This window comes from Panicum hallii, chromosome 2, assembly GCF_002211085.1.
Source record: "Panicum hallii strain FIL2 chromosome 2, PHallii_v3.1, whole genome shotgun sequence".
Classification (NCBI taxonomy): domain Eukaryota; kingdom Viridiplantae; phylum Streptophyta; class Magnoliopsida; order Poales; family Poaceae; genus Panicum; species Panicum hallii.
In genome coordinates, this window is record NC_038043.1 from 12,421,359 (window position 1) to 12,437,264 (window position 15,906).

At 45.3% G+C, this 15,906-nt stretch overlaps 1 non-coding gene across 1 annotated transcript; it reads right to left on the reverse strand.

The window, feature by feature from the left end:
• Positions 1–11,404: 11,404 nt before the first annotated feature.
• LOC112883656 lies at positions 11,405–11,511 on the reverse strand. The gene has a single exon (XR_003226911.1). It is a non-coding gene; the product is annotated as a small nucleolar RNA R71 (small nucleolar RNA).
• Positions 11,512–15,906: the final 4,395 nt, after the last annotated feature.

The following is a 15,906-nucleotide window of genomic DNA, read 5'->3' on the forward strand; positions in this document are numbered from 1 at the left end:
GTTAGAGGCATATCATCACGAGCTAAGATCCCTCCATGCTTTTGGCAATTGTGACACCGTCGGATGAAATCCTCTATGTCCTCATACATTGTGGGCTAATAGAAACCACTCTGCCAGATTTTCGCTTGTGTGCGAAATACACCATAATGTCCTCCATATGGTGCTGCATGGCACTTCTCAATGATCTTGATCCCTTCTAGCTTAGGTAGACACCTCCTCAATAATCCGTCTGCACATACTCTATATAAATACGGCTCATCCCATAGATGGCGTCTGCTCTTGTATGCCAGCTTCCTCCTACTTTCTCTTGGTGATACATACCCTCAAACCATGAAATTCACAATAGTTGCATATTAGGGGTTTGACGTCGTCACCTTGAGGAGCATGTTGTCTCGAAGGAAGTCATTTATTGGAAGTTCCTACGTGTTAGTGATATTCATACACGATAAATCATCTGCTACTGAATTTTCTACTCCTTTTTTATCTTTGATTTCCAAGTCAAATCTTGGAGCAGAATGATCCATCTTATGAGCCTTGGTTTAGCATCTTTCTTAGTAAGGGGGTACTTCAAAGCAGCATGGTCTATATAGACAATGACCTTTGCCCCCACTAAGTAAGATCTAAACTTATCTATCACAAAGATGACCGCTAGGAGCTCTTTTTTAGTTGTGGTGTAATTAAGTTGAGCTCTTGTTAGCATCTTGCTAGCATAGGTGATCGTGTGATGCTTTTTATCCTTAGTTTGCCCAAGTACGGCCCCACCACATAGTCGCTAGCATCACACATGATCTCAAAAGGAAGCTTGCAATCTGGGGTGGATGATTGGAGCTGAGATGAGTGCCTCTTTGAGAGTGTTAAAGGCTTTTAGGCACTCATCATCAAAGTGGAAGGGAACATCCTTAGCTAGTAAGATCGTAAGGGGTCTAGCAATACTAGAGAACTTACCGATGAAGCGCCGGTAGAACCCTGCATGGCCTAGGAAGCTTCAGATCCCTTTCACATTGGTGGATAGCGGTAGTTGTTCGATGACCTCAATCTTTGCCTTGTCCACCTCTACTCCTCTCTCGGAGACTGAGTGTCTGAAGATGATGCCCTCTCAGACCATGAAGTGGCAATGATCCCAGTTCAACACCAATTCCTTTTCTTGGCATCTTTGCAAGGCCTTGTCCAAGTTTCTGAGGCAATGATCAAAGGTCTTACCATAAACCGAGAAGTCATTCATGAAGATCTCCAGGATATCTTCGATCATGTCTGAGAAAATGGACATTATGCACCTTTGGAACGATGCAGGTGCATTGCAGAACCCGAATGACATTCTTCGGTAAGCATAGGTTCCGTAGGGGCATGTGAAGGTTGTCTTGCTTTGATCATCGGGATGGATAGGAATCTGATGATAACCAGAATAGCCATCAAGGAAACAAAAGAAAGAGTGCTTTGCTAACCTTTCCAACATCTCATCAATGAAGGGTAGTGAGAAGTGGTCTTTCTTGGTGGTCTTGTTGAGCTTCCTATAGTCGATGCATATCCTCCATCCCGTGACTGTGCACTGCACAATTAGCTCATTCTTGCTATTTTCCATGACCGTCATGCCTCCTTTCTTGGGTACCACCCGCACAGGACTTACCCACTCGCTATACGGGACGGGGTAAATTATCCTAGCATGTAGGAGCTTTAAGACCTCCATCTTTACTACCTCTCGCATCGTATTGTTCAACCTTCTTTGGGGTTCCCTTGAAGGTGCCATGGTAGGATCGATAGGGATGAGATGAGTACAAAGAGTAGGGTGATGCCCTTGAGATCCTGGAGGGCATATCCTAGCAAAGCCTGATGCTTTTCTAGAACAGCGATGGGCTTTGCGGTCTCTCTTCTGAGAGTTTGTCGCTAATGATCATGGGAGACTCTACATCGTTGTTCAGGAAAGCATAACGGAGCCCAGAAGGATAGTTTTTAGCTCAATTGGGGATCGTGTTGGTTTTTTGAACTCTGGGAGTTCTAGGACCTCATCAGATTCTTCCTCTTCCTAGATGAATTCTTCTACATCTTTCTCGAGGAGTGATTCTGGTGAATCCAGAGGAGTGATATCCAATACTTCCTCAATTGACTCTGTGATAGGGAGATCTCTGCTACTGTATTGATTGTTCAAGTGATTGGGATAATGAGAGATTCATTCCCTAATCTGATGCTAAGGTTCCCTGGCTCTAGTAAATTTATGAGAAGCTTCTCGATGGGTTGCCCTATCAAGATGTTGAAGTGGGAAACTTCAAACATGTGGAAATTGAGGCTTGCCTTAACATCTTTGTGCCCAACTGACACATTCTGGATCACCCCATAACTGCCCAAGAGGGAACCTAAAGGTTCTCTGAGAGTTCTGCCTCTCAGGGCTAAAGCTTCGCCACCTAGGAAGGCTAGTGCAAAATTATCCGACATAATATTGACTTCGACAATGGGGTTATAAGGAGCTATCACATCTTGGTCCCTTATGTGGCATTGGATAGAAGAAGAAGGATGTTTGATTTGAAGTGGTTCTAGAGATAACTCTCCTTCCCTCAACCATTCATGGCTCATTAAATTCGCCAACTCCTTAATGGTTTCTCGAAGGAATTCCTTTTCACATGGCTAAGGAGGAGCGACGGGGACTAGTGGTCTCTTTTGACAAGAATAGTTTGAGGTGTTCCTAAAGTCCTCAAAAAGATCTTAGTTGTAACTGTGAGAATTCCAGAGGTAGATGTTCCTCTTCATTTGGTGTTTTGGGTTCAGGAGAGGATTCAGGAGTCGAATCTAAAGATTGGGTATCTATGGGTCGGGATTCGGCTACTAGAATTTCCTCGTGGTGTACCTCAGGATTTTCCTGAGGAGGGTCGCGTGTGCAGGTGGAGGAGGTATTTTCCATGATTTTATTTAGGATTTCCCTTCCTTCGGCTGGAGTCTTGTGTGCAAAAGATCCTCCTGAGGTGATATCGAGGTAGTGTGCTTCGTCCTTACTCAACTCCGTGTAGAGATGTTGAAGAAGTGATTGGGGAGAGACAAGTTTGGACTAGATTGGACTAGAGAGGACAATTTGTCCCAAGCGGCACTGATAGATTCCTTCTCATTCTTTCGGAAGGTCAGAATCTCTGCTTGTAAGTTGTAGAAACGGTCTCGAAGATTGTTCCAATCCCCGTTTGCACTTCTTATGTTAGCTGTGTACCATGGCTTCGCCGACTCTATAAGATAGAAGGGGAACAACTTCCACTTGAGAGCTTCATGTGTCATGCCTGAAATTTTCAGACACGAGCACACTTGCTCAAATTCACGCAGGTGATGGTAGGGATTTTCCTTGTCCCATCCTGAGATGGGATGTTCTTGAACCTTATCTATGTAACGGGGCTGATTGTGTAGCCACATGAAAGAATTGGATCAGTAGGAGCAGGTGGCTCACAAAACTTGCCCTTAGGTGTGGAGAGGTGTTGAATGGATGGCTGCTCCATGGATAGTGGGGGTAAAGATAGAATCAAAGGAAAAGAAAAGATATGAGGATGAACTGGATCCGAAGAGAATATAGCAACCGTTCCTCGGCAACGGCACCAGAAAGCTTGTTGGGTATTCTTGACGTCATAGATAAATCTTCAAGTGCATGGGATATTGTTATAGCTTTCACCCGAGAGTATTCCAGGGTATCGTATCCATTGAGGAACGTGTGTACACTCTCTTAGGTTCAGGTTCGTCCAAGGATACCACAGTAGCTAGAGGCAATGAGTGGAGAGGATTCCTAAGGCTAAGAATCAAAGGTATGGTAGAACTATCCTAGTTGTTTACATCAGACTACTGACTCCGCCCGGATAAAATCGAGACACCCCAGTAATATGGCACTAGGATATACCTGAGCGGGGAGGGTTACGCTAAGTAAATAGGGCTGTCACCACCTATCACCTACCTCATCACACCATGGGATATACCACAACCAACAGGTAAAGTCTAGCCTAGACACCACATCTATGCTGTCTTCTACTAACTCTAGCCTCACCAAGAACATCCGTCTCTATTAGGAGTCTTAGACTAGAGCACCCACTAAGCTAGTGAACTATCAATCTAGTAAACAACTAAAGAGCTAGAACTACAACTTAACTATAAAACTAAAGCACTAAGGAAGTCATGAACACTTACTTTGATTATAAGCATCCGTCGATGTACAAGCTGGAGGAGAGTGCCGACAACCCTGGCACTTCCCCTACTTCCCCTCACTCTCGTCCTATATTTTAACACCTCCTAGGCAGCGCTACACCTCTAGAGAGAGCCTAGAGCTCGGAATGGGAGAGGAGAAGGCAAAAGTTGCAAGTGTGAGGTGTGTTCTAATTCTACATTCCTCCCCTCATATATATAGGTGTGGCACAAAACAGTAGAGGCTTCCTTGAACCGCCATTAGGAGCCAATGAGGAAGCACCACGTGCAAGGTTTAAGTCGGTTGTGTCCTGGCTGGTTCGGCCAAACCAGCTGATTCGGCCAACCAGGTTGGGCACCAACCAACCTTAGCTTCGCTCAGGAGGCTGGCAGGTGGGCCCTATGGTCCCTGGTAAGTGACTTGGCACTTCCTTAGGTCGGTTTCCTACACTAGTGGGCCCTTTGATCCGTGTGAGCCTGAATAGTGCGCTCTGATTGGTCGGAGCTGCTAGGTCGGAGTTGCTTGGTCTTGAATCATGCTTGCTCTTTTCCTGCAATTTTTAGCTCAGATGCACCTGCATACATATTTAGACCAGCACTTGTGGAATTCGTTGGATAATCATCCTATACTAGTGTTGGAACGTGATATTGTTCCTCTTTTATGTAGGATTTGATGGTCGAAATTGAGCTGTAATGAGTGTCAACAGATGGCGCTAGAGAAGACGCCGAACGGTATCTTTTGGATGCAATCAACCAAGATAGTACGGCCGTCTATCACCAATTTGGTGAAGAAGAGGCCCGGGCTGGTAATTCTTTCCCAAATATGTCCAGAGATGGCATACAAGAAGATGATGATGACTTTGCGCCGAGGCATGAGCAGCCCGTTCCCACCGAGAATCCTGTAGGGGTACGTACCTTATGCATATATGCTTACAGAAACTTGATTTACATTTTGTATCAGTATTAGTTTTGTTATTAATATATCTTTTTTCGATCCTCATTTGGATCGAAGAAGAGCACATTCAAAGGGAAACGACGACAGACCAAGAAGATGGAGGGAAGATAGGTCATCATAGCAGTGGACGCACAGGGCTGCCCATGTGCTCCTAAGGAGGCTAGTTTAAAGTTTACATCCCAGTGTGGGTGTTGATGCTCGTTACGGCTCAATTTTGACCATCGATTTGATCAGAAAATTTGGAAAACTAGCATTTCTTGCTCGCATATTTATCTAGAATAAGGTCATTTCCACATGTCACTTGGAAAATAGTGCTACATAGGGATTTGAGTAGAAATGGAGGGAAAACACACCCTTGAATCTAAGGCAAAAGCTATCGACCAATCACAACGCACCGTTCAGCCTCACATGGATCAAAGGGCCCACCAGGACATGCAACCACCTTTAGGACAGCACCAAGCCATGCACCATTGGCCTGAGGGCCCATCTATCAGCCACCCAGCCAAAGATCAGGCCGGTTGGAGCCATGCATGGGTCGGCCGAACCAGGTGGTTCGGCCGAACTAGGACCAGCTCCACCAACTTAGTTCTTCAACGTGGCGCCTCCCCATTGGTCCCCAATGTAGGTTCTCCAAGGCTCCAGCTATAAATATCAGGGGAGGTGGGGAGGGGGGTTAGAATTAAGACACACGTCAAGTTGCTCTCTCTCAAGTCCCTCTCTTGCTTAGTCCATAGGTTAGTAGAGTTTAGGCTGAAGTAGCTCTCTTCAAGTTCCCAAGGTTGCCTAGGAGTGTGCGGTATGGGTTTATCTCTTCGCCTCCTTTGTAATTCTCGGATATCTTTAATGGAGTTATCTTCTAGATTTATATACTCGCATAGTTTATATACTGCGGTGTTAGACATGTATGCTATGATAAGTTTGTATTCATACCTTATGCCTTGCATGATTCGAATAGTAAATCTAGTGCCACGGCAACGGTTCCTATATTCGTATGTTTGCCCTAGTGTGATGTCTGTCCATACGGAGGGTGGGGGCTCTGCGCGGTATGCTAGAGTATCGCTCATTAGCGTAGACGTGGTATCTGGGCTAGTCATTGTTGCTAGATGCGGTCCTATCCCATGGTTTGCTGAGGTAGGCGGCAGGTGGTGACAGCCCCATCCGTCCAGCGTAACCCTCCCCGTTCGGGTAGTGGCTGTAGGAGGTCCATAAAGTAGTAGAGTTGTCTGGTGGCTCCTATGCTAGTCATGTGCGGTTCTCCTGGTACTGCCTGGGAGCCTAGAGCTGAGGATAATCATGTGTATGTGTATGAGTATATAGTACAAGCTGTATATCTAGATAGAAGTACATAAGTCTCGACTAGCTTTCTTGTTCCTTTCTCCTTGCCTATGTCATTGCTTGAGTTTGAGCTTGAGTAACTTGTGTGTCACACTACCTCATCATCAATATATATCTTACCCCTATTTATACAATTGAATACTCAACCAAGATTTGATCATGAACTTACTTATTCTATAATCGCCGCCTTCCCTGGGAAATATAAGTACGACATCCAAGATTACTCACAGGTAAAATGCTACAATGGTATTTCATGCGCTTGCGGATTTATCTGTGACATAAGAAATACCACACGGCATTTCAGGCACCATTGCTAGGGATTAACGATCCTAGTGATGACGCTAAGAAACGCCAACAAGCACTTTTGGCGCCGTTGCCGGGGAAGGCATTGGTTAAAAGAATAAACTAAGTTCTTGATTAATATCTTATTTGGTATTCATTGTTTAAACAAGCTAACTTGGCTTTGTTTTCTCTCTTTGATATGAAAATAAGGTAGTGTATGATTGGTTTCGATCCGCCGCATAATTTCACTCATGATCCAGAGTCTCTTTTGTGAAGAGTTTGACCCCATGTCGTACGTCCTCAGATTTCACTCTCGACAACCAAACTAGTCAATATTGCTCCATCAACTTCCAAGACCATGGCCCAAAAGACACTTTAGGATTTCTCTGCTCCCTCAGCTGACAATGCCCCGATTGGGCCACCTGTTACTATAGGAGTTGAAAAATTTTGAGATCAAGATGGGTCTCATTACGATGGTGTAGGCCAGCCCATTCTGTGGCAAGGCCAATGAGGATGCCAGCGCACATCTCTAACAATTCCTGGAGCTCTGCAGCACTTTTATCATTAAGAGTAGGATGCAATCTGTCACACCCTAAAATATTTAATTTTAGGATGTGAATATCTTTTAGAATGTGTTCATCCATGTTTAGGATTTTTTGAGAATTTTCCAGAATTTTCTGGAAATTATTCTCTTTTTCTATAGAGCTAAATCCATTTATTGGAAGGCTCTAAAATCTTTTTCTTGGGCTCTGAGTATTTTATTTGGACTCGTCGTGTCCTAGGTTTTCCCCAAAAATTTTTGGGATTCTTCAAGATATATTTTTCGTGGTTTAAAAGATTTATCTGGACTTTTCTAGATTAATTTTAAGGTAAAAATATCGTTTGGAAAATGAATTCATTTTCTTTTCATCTCGAGCTGGATTCAACTCGTTTTGGGTCTATTCCACCTTAAACCCTACAAATGTGACGCGTGTGCGCTTCAACTCGGTCACCACCACTATCTCGTCGTGTGTCGTGTTTCATCGAGAAAATAGACAAGAAGTTTCTCTTTGAGGAACCCTAAGTGAACCCCTCGTTTCCCTTTCTCTTTCTATCCCGGAGATTGATTGCTCGTTGAAACTAGCGAACTGCCAGTTCCGATAACCAGGATCGCCGCTGCAAGGTCCTTAATTGATCCGCCAATGACCCAGCCTGATCTTTCTCTCTCTTTTCTATTTCACGTTCTCGAATAGCCCGTTCTTATTCAACTAGCACTATAAGCACATTTTCATGTTCGGTCTCAACCTGAACCTGTTTTGGCCCATAACCGAAATCGCTCGGCCACTCTCGTTTCCTTCTTCCTTTACCTCTTCCTTCCTCTCTTTGCTCTCTAACTTGTGGGGCCTGCTGGTCAGTCCAATCTCGTTTCTCCCGTGGGCAATCTGGACTCAGGACGAGTTCTAGCCCGATGCGCTGCCTCATCCCTGCTTGCCAAACCCTAGGCCTCCGCAGCCCTATAAATCCTGCACGCAACCCTAGGGCCGCATCTCCTGCTCGTGCTCCCTCCTTCGCCGCCGCGTCGCATCTCGCCCTCCTGCTCGCGAAGCCCTTGTCTCTGCGTCTTCCCTAGCGCTGCCCCTGCTGCCTGAGCTTTTGCACCTCTGCTGCTACAGCCAGCACCGCATGCCCCTACATCACCCTCCCTGCGTCACCTCCTGTGCCCCTGTTGCCCCTGCCGTGTGCGCCCTCCAGCTGCGCCTCTCCTGTAGCGCCGTCGCCCTCCCCCATGTCACCCCCTGCTGCTGCTTCAGCCGCGCCAGCCCTTCCTCCTGCTGCCGCGCTGCCCCTATGCCCGTGTGCCACCACCAGAGTGCCGCCGCATGCTCCTTGCTGCTTGGCATCATCCCCGCACCTTCTCCCCGCTGTAGCTGCGCCCTGCCCTGCCCCCTGCAGCAACCGTGCGCCACCACCAGAGCGTCGTCGCCCTCTGTGCGCCTCTCCTGCAGCGCCGCCGCCCCCCTACTGGCCTCCCCGTCGCCCTTGCCCTACCCTTGCAGCCGCGCCTACCCCTCCCTGCTGGCCACCACGAACACAGCGCCGCCGGCTAGGAACAGGATGGGCAGAATCGCCGCCGCAACTTCTCCGGTGAAATTCGGCCACCACTATGCATCCCCGCGGTAAGGTATGGAATCAAATCCCCTCGTTGTCCTCTTTCTTTTGCCCCGCTCCTCGCGACCTCCCATGACCTAGAACATCAGGAATTTGCAAAACAGTAGCCGCCAGCCACCATGGCTGTGCTATGAAGTTTTTGCAATTTAGCCCCTGAAAGATTTTGTAATTATCGTGTACTTTTCTGTGTCTTGCAAATTTCGCAGAAAACCCTCTGGATCTATTGCATCTTTTCAATCCAGCCCCACCCGTGGTCTTTTTCAGATCTAACCCTAAACTTTTCTTTATTTGCGAGCACTATTTTCTGTGTCTTGCAGATCTTCCCTGCTAGCCCTTAAAATCTATAGTTAATCACGTATAGGTCCCTGCAACCTTGTTTCATGCGTAATTTCCACATTTTAGATCCGTTTTGATCCGTTCGTTTTGCGTTAGTCTTCTAAAACCCTAAGCTATCATTTAGTAGTGTTGTTGTACCATTAGTTTTATTTTTAAAGTTTAATATAGATTTAATTTGATTAATATCCTCTCATCTAGTTTTTCCAATTAAAATCCAATTAAGTATTTACTCCGGTTTTTTTCTAATTAATGTTAATTTGATTAATATCAACTTAAATATGTTTGTAATTTAATTTGTTTAGTTCAGCATGAACCATAAAGTTGAACATTTAGATGTTTTCACCAGTTTCTTTTCTAATTAATTGTTTAATTAGGATAATTTGTACATAGACAATTATATATAAAATTTGACTAAGTTGTACCTCGTCTTTATAAATGCAAATATAATATGAGTTAATTATAATTAGGGATACTCTCTTTTGAATATCTTTTACATTAGTTTTCTAAATTAAAATAAATGAAAGCCTATAGTTCTTTTATTTATTTTATAACACAAATCTTCCAATAGTTGTTTCTTTTCAATCTTAGCTCTATTTTCCACATTTTTTTCGTTCTCGTGACCGTAGCAGAGAGCCCTATCCTTTTGTATGCTCTTTTAAAGCTTTCTTTTTATTTGGTGTATGTGTTCTTAGTTGTTCTTTTTGTTTGTTTGTTGTTTTGCTTGGGCCCGATGCTTGTGTGACGTTAGAAGGAGCGCGATCCAAGAGCTTTGAAGATTTAGAATTTCAAGAACAAGAGTTGAAGACTCGGAGCAGTTATTCTCTAAAAGAAAGGCAAGTGTTTTCTTGATCATTCTTTTATCGTAATAATCACAATAAATATAACTTTTTCTTTATGCATGCATGTGTCTTAACCTGACAGATCCTAATTAAGGATATGCCTAGTATTTATGATAATTTCTTGCTAACCTGGATTGTACCTTTATGTTGGGTAGCTTTTGCTTAGTTGTTATAACTGGTTCCTGTTTGGGAATAATATATAACCATGATGACAATAATGATGATACTACACCTGTTCTATCCATGTTCATGCGCTATGCATTGTTATACAAGATCATATGTTTAATCAGAACATGGAGAACCACCTAGGAAAACAGTGCAACCACAATACTATATGGCTGTGGTCTTGACTAATTAATTAGAGACTCTAACTTTGATAATCTTACCGAAAGGGAAAGAGGGGTCGACGGGGTATAGCTCGGTCCTCTTGAGGCTTTGATATGTGGTCCTTGGCTAAGGCACTACCTCACTAGGGAGAGTTATGACCGCTTTGACTTGAAATCTTAGCGGATTTTCATAAGTTAGTGAATCTTTGTAAAGGCCTCATAGTGAATCCCTTGCCACTCACCTCGGAAGTGTTTAAGGGGCTAGCTACCTCGGGCGAATTGGGAGACATGAATTGTGGGTAAAGTGTACAACCTCTGTAGAGTGAAAACTGATATATCAGCCGTGCTCACAGTTAAGAGCGGCTTGGACCCTCACATGAAATTCAACTTGAAGATGAATTAAATCATGGACCATGTTTATAGTTATGGTTATATTTCTATTATACTTGTTCTGTTACTTTTAATATGGGTTTTGGTACGAACTTATACCTTAGTAATCAGGTGCTAATAAAACTTGATCAACTAAAATTGCTTATTGCAGTAAGCCAGTCAGCCTTTCCTTGCTTTTGGCCTTCATGTCATATAATTCCCAACACTTGCTGAGTACCAACCATAAGCGTACTCATGCTTGTTATAATTGCTGCTCAGAGGAGAAAGTGATGTGAAGTCTTTTGAGGATGATGCTGAGTTCTAAGCCTACGCAACCCCTGGTCGAATGTCTATGAAGTTTGGAGTCTTCGTTTCCAGGATAAGCTGTATAACTCTGATAATCTTTATAGTCTTTTATTTCTCTTTTCGTGATATTGTTGCTGATTATTCACTGATGAAGTCACTATATGTAGGGAACTTGATCCTAGCATACATATAGTTATGCATTCGGTTTTGTCCTTAAAACCGGTTGTGACACAATCCGACTCCGACTGTTTCTATTTTCTCTTCTGGGGAAGGCAAAGCAGTGGTTCTATGCCAATAGAAGTGCAGTAGACACTTGGGATAATTGCACCAAGGCATTCCTCGCTAAGTTCTTCCTAATGGGCAAAACCAATGCTCTTCGAGGAAGAATCTCCAGTTTCTAGCAGGCGTCAAATGAGTCTATATCTGAAGCATAGGAGAGGCTTTAGGAGTACATCCTATTGTGTCCTCACCACAGGATGGACGATTGGCTCATCCTTTAGAACTTCTACAATGGGCTGCCTCCAACAGCCCATGACCGCATCGACGCTGCCGAAGGTGTTGCTTTCTTCTCGCTAACCATTGATAGGGCCAAGACTTTGATCGAGAAGATAGTGTCCAACCAAGGTTGGAACAAAGAACATCTCCAACCACGCCAGCGGGGCATGCACACCATCAAGGAGATGGACATGCTCGCCACCAAGCTCGACCTCCTCCTCAAGAAGATCGAGGAACGACCCTAGGATAAGGCTTCGATGCAAGCACTTCAAGCCTTGGATGCTCGCATGACATGCGAGGTCTGCGGGAACACCAGACTTTCGGGGAATGACTACCCCAAAACCCATGAAGATGTCATGTACAAGAATAACAACAACAATGGAGATCAGGGGTGGAATCAGTCGCACCCCTACTACCAAGGAAGTAATGGTAATTCAAATTCATTTAATCCTAACCAACCTTTCTTGAGGGATCACGTCCTAGGCCAAGCAAAAGTCAATGAATTACTAGAAAAGAAGCTGGCCGCCAACAACAAATCTATGGAGACCATTTAGGCAAAGATGGATGGTATCTCCGCCGCTATCAAGAACCAGCTGAGCTTCAACAAGATGCTTGAAACTCAACTTTATCAGCTGGCTGCTGCTATGAAATGAACCGGATTCCCAAGTCGAGAATCTGACTCCGTGTATCATTGCGATAGTCCTTGGATCAAGCGCTATCATATACATAACTCATTTCAGCTAGAATGTAGTATGATCCCATTACAAGCCTCTTGGGCTAAATCAAGCAAATAGAAAGCTAGAAACGGTAACTAGGCTTCTAGTCATCCTCCATCTTCTGGAACCTCCACCACAGGCAAACTCGAGTGTAGAACGGGCTTCAGTTGTACCATCCATCTTTGTTGGGGTTAAATTCCGGATTGGATCCTGCATCGTACCAGGCTATCCCCAAAGAATGGGATAGGTCCACGTCACCTTCCGTATGCAAGCTTTTACGTGGACTATATTAAAAGTGTAACAAAACTCAAGGAGAGAAGCTGAGGTTTCCTATCCAAGAGCAACATCAAGATATATCATCATCCAACCTCTGAACTCGGGCCATTCCGGCATCTCCGACCCCCGGTCCAACACACACCTTCCAAACCCACCAAGTCGGTGCTTAGGCAGGAAGACACCACTAGAGGGAGTAGAAACATGAGTGACAGTACTCTAATAAGAGCACCAGAAGAGTAGGGTTGTCCATGACCGAGGATACGGCTCTACTTATAGTTTTCACCCTGCAAGGGTTGTACACCTGGACCCACTCGAATTGAAGCTAGCCGGGGATCAGCCAACTGGATGATGAGACACCAGTCTACTGAAACAGGCCTAGGAGCCACGGCACCTTCCGGCTTTCCCGGGTCTTGAGTGCATCCTCCCGCGAGAGGTTGCCCTGGGATTGTGAAGCCTCTCTTGCATCTCGGGGAACGTGAGGTCAGTACCTCCCCTTGCACCGATACTCGATCCCCCTATCAGCTTGGTACAGCGCTTGCTAGCCCCGAACCAGACCCACCCGCATAATGGGTAAGTGGTGTCCACGCTTAACATAGTGCCACAAATCATAGTTACTCTCACCTGGTCCTCAATTGCCGAAGTGAGCATCTTCGTCACATGCATTTCCACCGTTGTGGTCTGCAACTACACCCATTACGGGTGCCCCCAACTCCTCAACTAAGTAACCACAAAGTTGTACCCGCCACAGGTACTCCGTAGGGTGTGCCAAGATACACACCCCAAGCCCTCGATCCGAGATCAAGTTAAGTTTGCTCATTCCCAGCTAAAAAGCCCTATACACCAACTCCTCAGAAGTGTATCTTTACTCACGCCAAGACTATCCATCCATTCCCACATGCAAATATCACACATAGCCACGAACTCGGCTATATGTCTATTCTCATGTCGTTCCACTAGAAACGATCCTTCAGGTCATGGTACATCTTCGTGCATCCTGGGTGTATTGAGTACTTGGAGTTATGTACCTCACCCAGTATTTCTGTATGGATGCCTTGATCTTGGGGTACGCATATGCGATCTTTTAGCCATATGGTTCCTTGGTTGTCGACTCTGTAGTCGGATGCCTTTCCCTTCCTCATCAATTGCTTCAGCTTCTGGAGTTCCGGGCATTGTCTCTGCGCTTGCCTGGTTCGATCTCCTAGATCATATTTGACCATCAGTTCATTCAAATATCTTTGCTCTACGATCTCGAGCTTCAGCTTCTCGAGTTCATCACACAATTCAGGTTGCTCATCACGAACCATTAGGTTGCTGCAATAGCTCTTTCTGCTTAGGTTATCTGCTACTATGTTGGCTTTGCTTGGGTGGTACTGAATGTTCAGGTCATAATCTTTGATCAGTTCTAACCATCTTCTCTGCCTCATGTTCAACTCTGCCCGAGTGAAAAAGTACTTCAGACTCTTATGGTTGGTATAGATATCACACTTGTTGCCAATCAGGTAGTGCCTCCAAATCTTCAGAGCGTGTACCACGGCTGCGAGCTCAAGGTCATTGGTGGGGTAGTTCTCTTCATGCTTTCTCAGTTGCCATGAAGCATACGCAACAACTTTGCCATCTTGCATCAACACACAACCAAGACCATGATAAGAAGCATCGCAATACAACATGAAATCCTTCTGAATATTTGGAAGTGTGAGGACGGGGGTAGTAGTGAGCCTGGACTTGAGCTCTTGGAAGCTGGCTTCACACTTGGGCAACCAGACTGACGGTACATTGTTCTTGAGTAGCTCGGTCATTGGCTTGGCAATCTTAGAGAAGTTCTCAATGAATTGCCAATAGTAACCTGCTAATCCCAGGAAACTTCTGATGTTAGTGACATTCTTTGGCTGCTACCATTCTGACATGGCTTCGATCTTCTCTAGGTCCACGGCAACACCGTTTGTAGTCAATATGTGGCCTAGGAAGGCAACCTTCTCTAGCCAAAACTCACATATGCTGAACTTGGCATACAACTGGTTCTACCTCAACATCGCGAGCACAATCCTCAAATGCTTCGTATGCTCTTCAGTGGTCTCAGAGTAGATCAAGATGTCATCGATGAAGACTATGACGAACCTGTTCAACTCATCCATGAACACTTTGTTCATCATATTCATAAAGTATGCAGGTGCATTGGTAAGTTCGAATGACACCACATTGAACTCATACTGCCCGTATCTGGTCACTAAGGCTGTCTTCGGAATGTCACACTCTCGGATCTTCATCTAGTGATAACCGGATCTCATATCTATCTTGCTAAAGAACTTGGCCTTCCTCAATTGATCAAGCAAATCGTCTATCCTGGGCAACGGATACTTGTTTTTGATGGTCACCACGTTTAAGGAGCGATAGTCAATCCACAACCTCATGGTTCCGTCCTTCTTCCTGACAAACAACATGGGGGATCCACACGATGAAGCACTAGGCCTGATGTACTGCTTGTCTAGTAGGTCCCTCAGCTGCGTTTTCAACTCTGTGAGTTCTTCTACTGACATGCGGTAGGGTCATTTAGCGATTGGGGCCGTACCTGGCACGAGGTCAATCATGAACTCGACATCCCTATGTGGTGGAAACCATGGCAACTCTTTTGGGAACACATTCGAGTATTCGCAAACCACAGACACCTCGCGAAGTGTCTCCTCGCTCCAGTTGTTTAGGTTGTACACTTGAGGCACTTCTCGGGACTTCAAGGGTTCCACTTTGATCTTCCTCCTACTGGGGTGTTCGAGTGTCACAAGTCTGGGTGAGCAAGATATGACCCCCTTGTGTGCGGTCAACAAGTCCATGCCCAAAATGACATCAATCCCATCTGATTTCAGCACTGTCAGATCAGCTAAGAATGGTACCCCCTAAATCATGATCTTCACCCCCTTACATGCTAGAGTGCACCTAAGATCTTCCAGCGGAGAGCTAGTGATTACGGGATGGCTTCTTGGGGTTATCGGGAGGGATTTTGTGCAACACACCTTGAGGAAACATAGGATCAAGTGGCTCCGGAGTTTAATAAAACCAAGGCCTTAGAGCCATTGATAAGGTACTCACCTGTCACAACGTTGGGAGCATCTCGGGCCTCTTCCTCAGTCAGGTGAATGAGACGGCCACGGTCGGAGGAGCGTGGGGCCTGAGTGGGCCTGCCGGCAGGGCCAGGCACTCAGGATAGAGTCTTGGTCTTCTTCTCGGGGCAGTCGTAGGACTTGTGGCCCAGTTTGTTGCAGGTGAAGCAAACAAACGGTGTCGAGCCACTATTAGTCCTCTATACCAGCTATTGGCGGTAGTAGCCTCCTCCTCCCTGGTTCTATCCTCCGAAGGTCTTATTGCCAAAGTGGTGGTTACCTCCCCAACCATAG